Source organism: Sturnira hondurensis, unplaced genomic scaffold, assembly GCF_014824575.4.
Source record: "Sturnira hondurensis isolate 20B ecotype Veracruz unplaced genomic scaffold, ASM1482457v3 Scaffold0016663, whole genome shotgun sequence".
NCBI classification, from domain to species: domain Eukaryota; kingdom Metazoa; phylum Chordata; class Mammalia; order Chiroptera; family Phyllostomidae; genus Sturnira; species Sturnira hondurensis.
This window is the reverse complement of record NW_028089294.1, coordinates 10,663,465-10,677,350: the sequence shown is the minus strand read 5'-3', so window position 1 is coordinate 10,677,350 and position 13,886 is coordinate 10,663,465. Positions and strand designations below refer to the sequence as shown.

Below are 13,886 nucleotides of genomic sequence, written 5' to 3'. Positions count from 1 at the left end.
TAGGTACATATTTTTAATAGGTTGCCCATGTGCACTCTGTTTTCCTTTCATCTTTCCAGAATGTGCAAATTAAAGTGTTGCGAGCGTGTAGGCACCGCGTCCCATGCCCTTTGGGAATCATTAGTGAACATGCCCTTTGGGAATTCACTAATCATATGATTAGCGAATCATATTGATTACAGGAACTTTTCTATGAAAGAAAATCCCGGAAATCAGAGGAAATTGCAAAACTTGGAGGTAATCTAGAGAGTTTCATCACATCATAAATGGAAGTAACTAATAATGTGCTTAATGTAATCAAGCCTGACAACTGCTATAGAAATCCCCAAACTTACTTTCTTGCTTGGGCAAGAGGTGACGTTTGTTTAGCAATTTGAAACTCTTTTTAATGAAAATATGCCAGAAGGCATAGTAGCTGTCTTACAATTCTCCCTTGTCCAATGCATAAATCATAACATTCTGAAGCCTGGCTCATTGGAGGGTCCTCCTTAGCTTTTGCTTGGCTTCTGTGATGTCAGCAAGCAGCTTGATAAGTCTGAGGTTGGGGCTCATAGGTGCGAATGTCCCCAGGGCCGAGAAGGTGACCATGATGACTGATGTGGATTAGAGACGAGGAAAGTTCTCTTTCTGGGAAGAGTCATATTTCACTTTCCTCTTAAATCTACTAAAAATAAGAAAAGACACATTGTTGAGATAAAAAAATGGCAGTGGCACTTGGCTGCAGTTTGGGGAGATGACAGAGGGTAATGGGGACTTTGGGGAACAGGGAGGTAGTGGCTACTTAACTTCAGCGTCCTCGTTGGGAGGCAGCCCTAGAATTAGCAGGTAGGACTTATCCACAAGAAGCTAGGAAACTCCATTTTTAATGTAAAAGACTAGATTTGTACAGTTTTGCAACTAGAAAATTTTTGAAACTTTGTAAGAGCCAATTCTATGTGAGCCTAACAAGAAATTATACCGACGGGCTAGTTCTCTGTCCAAGAGGTCACCATTTTATTTTATTTTATTTTATTTTATTTTATTTTATTTATTTGTCTTTAGAGGGGAAGGGAAGGAGAGCGGGAAAGAAATATCAATGTATGGTTGCCTCTCACGTGCCCCCTGCTGGGAACTGGCCTGCAACCCAGGCATGAGCTCTTGACTGGGAATCGAACCTCGATCCTTTGATTTGCAGGCCTGCGCTCAATCCACTGACCTACACCAGCCAGGGCACCGTTTTCTAACCTGTGGATGTTGAGAACTTGTTAACTTGCACCATCTTCAATCTGGAGGGAAAAAAACAAGACTTCTGGTTTATTGTTTATACGTCTTTAAATAGGCTTTCTCACATAACGAGAAACTTGTAAAAAGAAAAGGGTATTTGCAAACAGTATTTATAGTGTTTAAACCACCACTGACTGTACTTTCATATTTAACTGCTGTAGCATCAGAGCCAGAGTTCTTGGGTTACTATGGAAAGCATGATTTGGGGTTAGGACCCACGGGCATATCTATGTGAGACATTGCCAATGTCATGCATATGGCATCTGTGCAGCCAGCTTGCTGTGAACTTGATCCTCCACAGAACACACACGGGAATGATTCAGACCGCTCTGCATTATCCCAGAGATGTGGAGCTTTGGATGCATCCAGATGACATATGGTATTTTCTACTTTTTATAAAATAGACGTTTCGCACTTTGTAGATAGCACATTCTCGCAGTAAAGACTCCCATATTTGAAAGCAAACCTAAATTTTGGAAAATAAACTACAATGCTTAAAAAACAAAAACCCTCTTGCAAAACCTGGGCTCCCTTCACGCTGCTTTAGAGGCCTGGAGGTAGGACAGTGGGGGTCTTCAGCCTCCCTTGCCTCTTCAAGCCCAGTACCGCCATCAGAGGATTCAGTGCTCTTCCCCGGTCCATGGTGTTCTTCTGGTGGTCTTTTGCCTTTGCCTCTCAAACCAAGTACTACAACTCCATTATGGAGTACTAACCCAGCAAGAGGTTTAAACATTCTCATTTATATTTTTCTGTTTTAAAAATGCAGTAAGTAGCATGCATTGCATTTGGTACTGAGGAAGTATCTTTTTACCTAAATGTGTGGTGAGTACACTGAGGTTTTGTGTGCTTAATAGTTAAAGAGTGCTAGGGTGATTAAATAAATAAATACACACTCTGTTTCCTTGTCCAGAAATTAGAAGCATGTGGAAAAGAAGCCACTGAAGATTAGATATTGCAGTGAGATAGAGATTAGCAAGTGTTTAAAACGGTGTGAACATGCAGATTTGTGAAATCCCCACAAATTACCACAGAAGCCTATGAGGTTCTTGTTCTAATTTTAGTGCCCAGCTTGGTTTCACTTACTATTTCAACTTCTCAACATCCTTATTGTGACTAGTAGATGGATCAACAAAAATTTTCTTGGAAATGTTTTTGTGTAATATCCACTCTCAAGAATGGTTTCATAGGGATATTAATCACCTGAATGCATTTATTTCCATTCCACAGAACAATAAATGCCATGGTCAAGACTCAGATACCATTCATGACTCATTGGTACATGTGAGATACCACTGACGTTTCCATATGTATCTGCTGAGATCGCCTGCCTTCTCTTTGGGGTCATGTATGTGTCTTTGCATCTCTTTAAGTACTTGTCTTATGATAAAAAAAAAATAGATTGTACCTGATCATTAGGAATATAATTGAATAGGTTGAGTGGTATGTATAGAGACAGCTAGCTTTATCCTCCCAAAATAATGAGCACTACAGAGTATGATGCTGATTATGGAATCTTTATTTAAGAAAACATGGGACCAAGACACAGTTAATAGAAATGGGATTTAAGCTAGTTCTCATTTTTAGCTCAAATTTTTAGCTTATGCTGCCTGCCTTTCCCCCTTTTTTCCTCTCTCATTCTCTCTCCCTCCCTCCTTCCCTCCCTCTCACCTTTCTTTTCTTTTACATTATGGGTATATGTAGATCAAATATATGTGGCTTATGAGTTTGAGAGAGATTACATAAATAGGCATTATTTCAGCCCTTAGGCAGAGGACACTTCTGGGTCACTTACCGGGAAAATAATAATGGTAGCTAACACTTTTTGAGAATATGCTATGTGCCAGTTAATAAGCAGTTTACCTGTGTTAACTCATTTAATTCTCACAGTGAACCTACAACATAGATTCTATTATGATTCTATTATATAAATAAAGATACGAAGACAGAGATTAAATAACTTGCCGCACAGCTGAAGATGTAAGCGCTGGACTGGATCCCAGTGGTCTGGCTGTGGAGTCCAGGCACTCGGCATCCAGCCGTGCTCAGGGGAGGATCCTGAAGTTAGCAAAAGGGGTCAAGTCTGCACACACCCACAGGACCGGCTGCACTGGATGAGGTCCCATGGACCTTCACAGAAGCTTTTAGTTGTGATGCTTAGAACATGGGAGTTTGTCTGTCCTTCTCTCAGTGTATATTGCATAAAAGAACAACATGCACACACTTTTACTCCAGTTTAAGACTTCGCCCTCTGTCAGCACCCTGCTCCTCCACACCTGTCCACTGGCTTCTGCATCATTTTCTCCGTGTGCCGTGTTCTTCTTTTCTCCGTGCAGCATGCCCTCACCCACACTTCAACACACAGCTCGATTCTATGAGTCAGAAGTTGTTTTTACCTCCCTCATGACTCTTTCATAATGCCCTTTACCCTAATTTCTGCTCACATGTGTCCCCTCTGTAGACCCTGAGCCTTCCAGGATCACAGTCTGTGCCGGGTATATATATACTTGTCCCTGTGCCGTGGTGTTGAGCACAGTGTCTGGCACAGAAAAAAGTGTTTATGAGATAGAAGATAAGATGACTGGAGAAATTATTCAGGGTGTTATTATTTTCTTTAACATGAGTCTGTAATACTAAAAGTCTGGAAGCACATCTTGAAATGGGCATGTTAATATAAACAAAGTAAACTCATTCAATAAGTAAAAGGAAGCAATTAGGACAAGAAAAGATTAGAGAAGAAAATTGGAGAAGAGACGAACGTGAAGTTTGAAGGCCATGTTGGAAGAATGAGATGGCAGGGAAGGATAACCGTATAAATCAGACACATTTCCGTAATGGGGGCCAGTTCTCAAGAAACTAGGGGGAAGGCAGAACCACTTTGTAACACAAATCATACGGAGCCTAAAGGAAGTCAGTTGTGCTGAGTGCCAAAGTCTGCGGGGAAGAACTGGGAGGGAGGCGGAGAATTCAGGAAGATGTTTGGGAAATGGGAATGTTATTGCCAAGCAGACATACTGCAGGAGGCGGGGAGAGAAAGTTGTGCAAATGAACAATAGGTTCAAAGCATGTCTTAGTTCAGACTATTAGGACAAAAATACCATAGACTGGGTGTCTTCAACAACAACACAGCGCCTTTAGGATTTAATTATCTCCCAAAGGCCCCTTCTCCAAACACCATCACATCAGGGATTAAGATTTTTAAGAAAGATTGTATTTATTTATTTTTAGAGAGAGGGGAAAGGAAGGAGAAAAAGAGGGAGAACATCAGTATGCTGGAGAAACATTGATCAGTTGCCTTTTGAATGAGTCCAACAGGGCCCTGGCCTGCAACCCAGGCATGTGCCCTGCCTGGGAATTGAACCAGTTACCTTTTAGTTTGCAGGACAATGCCCAGCCTACTGAGCTGCACCAGTCAGAGCAGAGGTTAGGATTTCAACATGTGAATTTCGAGGGGGATGATAATACTCACTCCATATTGTATGGGCGCTGTGAAAAAGAAGTTCATTTTACAACAATATAACCTGTGGGAGAATAAAGCAAAGGTGGATGAAGGAGAGTTAGGGTACAGGTGCACAGGCAGGGTGGGCCGTTCGTGAGAGGCTTTGCATGCCGTCCGAGGGCTTCAGATTTAAACAAGAGGACTGTGGAAGAATTTTGAGAAGGGGAGTCGTGTCGTCAATCTGATCATTTGAAAAGGTTGATTTGGCACCAACAGAGAGTAGAGATGAACAGGAAGTGACAGTTCATGTAGAAGCCGTATAAATAAGCATCGCAGTGGACCGGGGGACAGGTCATGGCAGCTGTTCTGAACCCGGGAGTGGCAGAAGGAAGGAGAGCAGTAGAGGCAGACGGGAGTGGAGGCACGTGAGAAGCGATTGGGGGGTAGATGATCAGACTTGGATGTGGAGAGGTGGTAAAAGAAGGTGCCGGGAGACCTATGGTGAGTCCCAAGTTTCTGGCAGAGAACATGGAGAGGCAGGTTGAGGAATCAAGGAAGGAAGTATGGGAGATAACAGCAGCGCAGGAAAGTGAAGAGGACATATTTTTTAATTAAGTAAAAAAGTTAAATTGAGATATGATTCACGTACCATACCCTTTTAAAGTATACAGTTCAGCGATTTCTAGTATGTTCACAAGGCTATACGGCTACCACTATCAAATTTCAGAACGTTTTATCACCCCAAAAAGAAACCCCGGACTCCGCGGTCACTTCCTTTATCCCCTTCCCCTCAGCCCCTGGCAACCCCTGATTTGTTTCTGCCTCTGTAGGTTTACCTGTTCTGAACATTTCCCATAAAGAGAATCATACAATATAGGCCATGGCCTTTTGTGTCTGGCTTCTTTCATTCGGCATAATCGTTTCCAAGTTTATCCACATTGCAGCATGTGTCAGTCCTTCATTCATTTTATGGTCGAATACTGTTCCATTGTATAGATATACTTCATTTTGTTTATGCACTCATCAGTTCGTGGACAATTGGGTTGTCTCCACTTTGTAGCTATTATAAATAATACTGCAATGAACACTCGTGGACAAGTTTTTGTGTGAACATAAGTTTTCCATTTTTTTCCGCACGTACCTATGAGTGAATTTGCAGGATCCTATGGTGGTAACTAGACCTTTATGGTTTTGAGGAACTGCCAAACTGTTTTTTCAAAGTGGCTGTATTGTTTTTACATTTCCATTAGCAACAAACGATAGTGCAGCATGAAAATTTACCCCAAAGTTAAGCAAAGTCACGCAAGGTCACGCACCAGTAGGAGCAGAGCTAGGGCACAGTCCCCATGCTGCCTCTCTCCAGATGCCACTGGGCCTGCTTCCTGCACCGTGCAACCAGCCTCGGTTTGTCTGGGAGTCACTGGCAAAGAAATGGCAGTTGAAGCGGCTGTTGCGGGTGCATCCCTCCTAGAGAGTTTGAGGTGAGAAGAAGAGGCTGGCCGGGGGACCTGAGAACCTAGCAGCGGGAGAGGCGTCCGCACACAAGACTGAGAAAGGGTAACCAGAGGCGTGGGCGGAAAGCCAGGGAAGAGCTGTTGCCAGGAAAACCATCGGAGGAGAAAATTTTAGCAAGAGAGTGGTCAAGAGCAACACAGGGATGCTGAGCGTTAGCAGGACTTCTGCCAGAGTCGTTTTGGTCAAGTATGGGATGGGGAGGGAGGGGAGAGTTGGACAGAGTCGGATTTGGGTGGCCGGAAGAGGGAATGAATGAGCTGGCAACTTGAACTCTAATTGGCTGCGAAGGATGCGGAGATAGGAGAGAGGATGGCCCGGAGGGAGCCAGCCGGCGGTTTTGTTTGTTTCTGTTGTTTGGCCCGGAAAAATAGCTCATGTTTACTTAAAATTGCTAACAAATCAGTTCCAATTAGTTAATTCCTCCTTTCTTTTATGACTCCGCCAACAGAAGCCGTATCCCCAGTCCTTTGCCTCCTCTAATTCCTTAACAATGACTTCAGGAGAAGCTAGCTTCCTCTCCCTCTGCCTTCCTTTCTTCTCCTTTGTCTCCCCAGACCCACTAGTGAGTACAAAATGCCCATTGGATTCGGGTTGCTAGGAGTTACACAACCTCTGAAGGCTAACAGGTCTTATAAGGAACCCACACTATTGACATCTAAATTTCTGGAGAATTTCTGAATTTTTGACAAGTCCCTGCATTTTTGACAAGAGAGCCCCACGGATCTCCTCATTCTGCATATCCATTTGAATGGATATGAATATGAATCCATGAATCCATTTATATCGTTCCAATTGGAAAATAAACAGGGTGGGGCAAAAGTCGATTTATAGTTGCAAGTATGCAAAACATGGAGTTTATTCTTGTACTATTACTTATTAATCATTGTATTATTTTCCATGCAAAGAACTGTAAACCTACTTTTGCCCCTGTATTATTCTAAATTCTAAATTCTGAATAGCGACTTTACAAAGATAGTCAGGAACATTTCATCATTTCAGGACTTCCTTTTTTCATTGTGTTTTATGCTCTTAAAACCTTTTACAAATGAATTTTTTTTGTTCTGATGAGGAAGACAGAGTCATATTATTTCTCTCATGTTAAAAATGAGGAAAGTAGCCCTGGCTGGTATAGCTCAGTGGATTGAGCACGGGCCTGTGAAGCAAAGGGTCACCGGTTTGATTCCCAGTCAGGGCACATGCCTGGGTTGCAGGCCAGGTTCCCAGTGGTGGGCCCATGAGAGACAACCACACATTGATGTTTCTCTCCTACTCTTTCTCTTTCCTGCCCCCTCTCTCTAAAAATAAATAAATAAAATATTTTAAAAAATGAGGAAAGTAAACCTTAGACAAGTTAAACGGGACCTAAGATACCGCTGAAATTTTCTAGTCACTTATATTTTCTCTTTTGTTGTTATGTACTCTGGTTCCCTTTCAGGAGTCAGGTGAAATGAATGTCTAAGATGGAAGGAAGAGAAATATCACCATCTCCTGAGGTTTGTTTTTCTTTTTGAGAAAGAGAGAAAGAAACATTTACTGTGGGAGAAACATCTGAAGTAAAAGAAAATGACAAAGTCGTTGAGTGGAGCCTTCTAATCATGGGCTTCCAGTTGTATAAATGTATTTGGGAGCACTGACATAATTTTAGAGCGCTTTTTGGCTCCTATAACTTCTGGTGGGTTCCAATAAATAGCCTAGCTCTAAATCCCTGCTTCCGAAGGAATTTCAAACTGAGACATCACCATACTGTACAAGAGTGCTGTAAACTCACTGGTCTCTAAACAAGAGGAAGAGATTTTCACTTCAAGGTAGCATATAAGGGAATTTAATATTACATCTTCAAGTAGGTCCATAGCTATGTGTACAAAAATTAGCATGAAAATGCTGTAAGAAATTTGGCTTTTTGAGCTTATCATGATCAATAGTGAAATTGGATCATAAAATGCATAATAATTATAATAATAAAGAAGTATTGTATAGCCCCTAAGCCTTTCATACTACATTCATTTACTTAAGCTTTTCTTCTTTCTAATCCAAAGACAGATCAGAACTTCTATGGTCTCATCTGAACCCAGTCATTTTACTGCCATCAGTTCTTGTTCTCATTACTATCTTATGTGTATTTTTATTCTTTTTTTCCTGTGATGATAAGTTTTTTTGATAGCAGATTGATGAAGTCTATTTTATGCTCCATTCTGGAGTCATGCTTAGATATTTCTAGCCACTTCACTGGCCTATCCCCCCGAGTTTAGCTGGTATTAGTTATGTGATCCGTAAAATGTAATACTCTCAGCTGTCTTCTCTTTCAGGAAGCCTTCATAAATCTCTTGGGTTGGATTTAGTCCTGTTTCTGTGCTCTCATAACACCCTGGGTATGTGTCCACGATGCTGGATCTCGCAGACTCACTGTTTCGTAATAACCAGTTTGAAATCTGTCTCCCACATGGTGATGTGGGCTTGGCTCCTTACATCTTCAGCCCATAGCACAGTGCTGAGCATTTCATAGATATTCAGTATTCACTGGCCTTTCACCGAATAAAGGTCTTTCTCTGAGAGCAGGGAGATACTTTTGAAGGTAATCTTCCACGGTTACTGCTTCTTGCTGCATTCCCATGTAACAACTTAGAACTCAGGTTTTTGAATCCTTCCCTGGTATTTTCAGCGACAGGCAGCTTCCACCCACAGCGTGCAGTGATGGTAGGTTAGAGAGAGATTTTGTGCTTGCTGTGCCTTCTGTTCGCATTCTTAGAGGCTTTCTCTGTAGAGTCCATATTCCCTTGGAGCCTCTTTTTGTAGATTCTGTCCTCTGAGGCTGTCGTCTGGCCCCAGTGGGAGGGTGCCATCCTCTGGCCCCAGTGGGAGGGCACTGAAGGGCTTTATTTACTTATGACAGTTATTGAAAATGTCCTCTGGCCCATGGTGGGCACGGGAGGCATGAGCATGTTCACGCTGGTACAGAGTGCTGAACGGAAGTCAGTAGCCAGATCAGAGATCAGAGGTCTCACGAGGCCTCCTTACATCATTTGGGTAACAAGTAGCATGGGTTAGCCACCTTCTAGTTGTTGCTGGATTTCTGGGGTGGAGCCTGGACTTTCCAGGTTCACTGGGTAAAGTGCTCAGCACAGTAAGTGGCACAGGGGTGCTCATAAGGATGAGTCCTCCTCCTCCTCTTTGTCCTCTTTTCTCTTTCATCATTATCATCCATCAACGTCTGAGCCGAACGCATCTTAGTTTGGGGGTATTATTTACAGTTTGAACAGGGAAGGTGCCATAGTAGGCCGTAGCTTTTCCATGTGGTTGAATGTGTCCATCTGAAAACCACCTGAACACAAATGTCTAATGGTACATACCTCCATTCTCTTCCATGTCAGGCTCCAGCCAGATGCTAGGAAAATGCTGGCGGGACTTTGAAATTCCATAGTGCTTAATACTAGAGCTCTTCGAGACTTCCCTTTCGCCTGGACTGGTGTGGCTCAGTGGGTTGGGCATCATCCTATACACGGAAAGGTTGCCGGTTAGATTCCCAGTTGGGGCACATGCTGGGTTACAGGCAGGGTCACTGGTTGGGGGGGTGTGGGAGGCAACTGATCAGTGTTTCTCTCCAGGTCTTTCTCCTTCCTTTCCCTTCTCTCTAAAAATGAAGAAATAAAATCTTTTTATTAAAAAAGATTTTCCTTTCTTGTTCCATTCATGTCAGATAGCTGTAAATATGTTAGTTTGGTTGCTAACGTTAAATCCCAGCAGCCAAGAACAAAAGAAGTAAAATGTAGCCTAACTCTGTTACTTAATTGTTAGCCAAAAAAAATGCAAGGAGGTCTTGTGGGATGAGCTCTGGACTGGTTACTGACTTCTGTTTGGTGTTTGGTACCAGTGAGTCCCTGAGTTGCCAAGCTGGCTGTAATAATGGTGGTTATTCATTTTCAGACAATAGAGCCAGTGATAGAATGCTTAAGTGTCAAACACAGGGAATAGTAAACATTTGTTCCTGACAAGGCCTAGAAATTGATCTAATAGGCAAGGCTTAATAACAGCTAAAATTTGTGGGGAGGTAGAAAAAGTTTAATTTTTTGCAGTCAGATAGACTTGGCTTTGCAAAAAGTAACATGACATGAACATGTAATTTAACTTCTGTGGGCCTTAATTTGCTCATTCATGAAATGCACGAAATAATGCTAAACTTTCTGGGTGTTATAAGATTTAAATATAATAGAAGTAATTTTTCCAACATTATGTCTATCATATATTACCTGCCATCAGCAAATAGTATTTTTAGAGACTATTATTTCTTCATTTCCTAAAATTCAGGACAACATTGATTATTAATGTCTCATTTATTTGGTAAAAGCTCTTTGCAGGAAAATAAAAATAAAAATAAAAGCCCAGGAAAACCTCACTCAACAAACCCATCCAAGGCAAGAATGAAAAAAAAAAATTTACTTTTAGAGTTGAGAAGTGTGACATTATCCATGACTGGCCCATACTGTAATTGTTAACTAAACTTTGGGGATATTGCTCCACCATCCATACATAATAGCTTATTCTCTGGGTCATCATTACGGCCTATGTGCAGCATTTTAACTTTGCTGTAACCATCAGGCTCATTTCCAAAGTCTCTACTATTCCAGTCGGTTTGTGATAGAAACAACTCTGACAGCAGTGGCAATGAGACTGTGACAGAGTGTGCTGAGAAAGGTACCTAAAGGGAAATCAATCAGAAAGAGTACTCCGAAGTCCTGAGAGGTGACCTTGAAAGAAATGGGAAGGGAAATTAAAATGGAAATAAGACCAATGCAGAAACAATGCAGGAATACCAAATGTGGAAATGGACTGAGGAAAAAATGTTGTGTACCTTGATGACCTTTTTCAAGACCGCAGGTGAGGTCATTGGAGAGGATGAGTGGCGGGGCGGTTACAGGACTCCTGTCTGGGAGGGTGGAGAGCATGGGATGGGGGTGGAGGTTGTAGTTGCCAGAATGAAACATCCTGGATCACGTCGAAGGGTGGGAGGTGACGACGTCTTCATTTTTTCACTGTCAGTAGTGTGTGTCTGCCTCTTCGCCATTTCGAAAAAGTGCTGGGTGAGGCGGGAGCAGGGACCCAGGCCCTTCCGAGGAAACAACCTAGCAAACGGAAGTCATGCTTTAGCTCTGAACTTCATCCTTATGGAAACCAGGTGTTCGTACTTATGGGAACTAGAACAAATGAGCAGAAACTCAGGATTGCCTACTGCATATAGAAGAAACTTGCCAAATAAGTTATTTCAGAAAAGTTTCCTTAAATAATTTCAGAAACTTGACACACAGGAGTAATGTCACTCAAGGAACAAGGAACTTCTCAAAACAAACTCCAGAAAATAGAAATATTAGCCTTCTACTCTGGATGAGAATAATCCCAATACTTCTGGTTTCCCTTTTTTTTCTTCACAACATCTTTTGCATATTTTCTCCTCTTGATAAACCTCACACCTGTCCCCATCAGACCCCCCAGCCGAGGACCTTGTCTCCTTCTTTACAGAGTAAGTAAAAGTCACTCAGACAGGGACTTCCTTGACTTCCTGCTATCCAAAGGACAAATGGAATATCTATACCCATTTTTTCTCTTTCCCGTTGTTACATCTAAGGGGGTGACCCTCCACTCTATGTGAAGTAACTCCCACCGCTTATGCACAGGTCCATTACTCCCATCTGTCCACCCAGGGACTTTATTACAAGATTGAATTCTGTTTCTCCTGTCCTTTAAATTTCCCTTTCCACTGATTCTTAGCACTCACACACACTCAAAGTCAACTCAGGAGTCTGGAACAGGTAACTGGAAGCAAACCCAACATTTCCCCTGCTAAGTCTTAGACATTTCTAATTCCGCATGTGTCTAGGAGTGAACTCATCCTGGGCCTCCCAGGAGCTTCCTACTCCTTCCCCTTCCCCTCAATCTTGCAATCTCAAAGGAATGGCTCTGTAACCCAACCAGATGTCTAGTTAGAAATCTGGAAGTTATCCTTGATTCCTCCTTTCTGACCAACCTCCATAGCCAACAGATCGGAAAACCTTGTTGGCTCTCACTTCAAAATATATTCAGTAACCACGCATTCTTCCCCGTATCCATTCCAACACACTGGCTTAGATAACCACCCCCTCTTGCCTGAATGTCTATAATAGACTACGAACTGGTTTCCCCATCATTAATATAGGCCTTTACTCACCTCTTTTCATACTGCAGCTAGAGGAATCTCAAAAAAATCCAAATATGATCATGCCACTCTCTTCACCTTTAAAACAGTGGTTTCCCATTGCATTTCAGATAAAGTCCGGAGTCCTTACAACACTGTTCATGAGCTACTGTACTGACTTTTTAGTCTCATCTCTTGCCACATTCAATACTTCAGTCATTCTAAATGTCTTTCAACATTTCTTGTCATCTACCCACCCACTCTTTGGCTCACTTAAACTTCTTTGGCTTCTAGACTAAGAGTGTTCTGCTTCTTCATAGGACACACTATTGTAATTGCTTGTTTAATTCTTGACTAAAGTATAAGGGTGAGAATTCTGTCTGTCTTGCTCACCAATTTAGCCTTCTCCCTGTTTACCCCCAACCTCCTGTGCTAGCCATTCTAGTGCCTTGCTTAGTAACTGGCATCTAATGGATTCACAGTAAGCTGTCAAATTATTGCCTTTCAGAGTTTTGTTATCATTTCTCTTACTAAACTCAATAGTCTTGATTTCTCCTATGGAGTCTCAGAGAATATAATTTCAAAACTTTATAAATCTCATGTCTGTGATTAGAAAGAGAGACTAAGCTTGAATGTTGCCAGTAAAACAAATGCTATGACCCTTAGTTATTATTCTTTAAGGATACAGGCATTTAGAGAAATCCCCTTGTCTCCATATGAAGGTCATGTGAATGTCAAGACACATATATGGTCATTTATGTATAAAGGCAATATTCGCCATTGGGGGAAAGAGTTTTCAAGAGTTTTTGCTTGTTTGTTTGTTTGTTTTCTTGGAACAGATATAATGCTATAAGCAAGACAATCTTGGGAAGTTCTAGTGTGGCCAACATCGTTTCAAAACCATTTGTTGAGTACTTACTAGAGAAAACATTCCACCTTGTAAATTCTGCCATCCCAGAGCCAGGAGGAACCTTTGCTGTCATTTTGGCATGCTTCCTAGGTACCGTCTGGGCATTTAGTCTGTAGCGTCTCTCTCGCACTACTTACTCTGGCTGGAGGGCTTCCGGGAACGGCATCCCCTCATTGGTGAGGCCACCTGCCCCACCGTGGGATGCTCTAATATCACAGTGTTTTCTCTTCTATTTCCTCTTCCCTTCTCTAAACTACCATCTTTCTTCCTGCCACTTGGACACGTTAATCCTCCACGGCAACATAAGTCCTTGACTTAAAAGCTTTACATATTGGAAAGGAAGAGGTGGTGCAGGCAAAGGGAGACACCTTCCCTGAGCACAGAGGGTCTTGCAGGGGACATAGTGGGTACATTTTATATGCTACCCCCTTAAACAATCTGGCACAGTAAGCAGCATTAGTAACATTTTATTCAGAGGTAGGTAAGCCTTCCCCCCATTTGGTTATCTTAATGTTGAAATGCAATTTTTTAGAGCCCTAAACATTCTGAATCAAGGGCCCAGGGTACTAATTTATACCTGTTAATAGACAGTGGCATGG

At 42.1% G+C, this 13,886-nt stretch overlaps 1 protein-coding gene across 7 annotated transcripts in view; it reads left to right on the top strand.

Moving 5' to 3' along the window:
* Positions 1–13,886, top strand: part of RASGRP3 (RAS guanyl releasing protein 3) — a 106,855-nt gene that overhangs the window by 50,445 nt on the left and 42,524 nt on the right. For 2 of the 7 annotated variants that reach the window (XM_037066586.1, XM_037066583.1), the window contains exon 2: positions 2,491–2,608. The exons of the other annotated variants lie outside the window; for them this stretch is intronic. The gene's annotated coding sequence lies outside the window, so the exon portion shown is untranslated. The remainder of the gene's footprint in view (positions 1–2,490; positions 2,609–13,886) is intronic. 7 annotated transcript variants of the gene reach the window in all.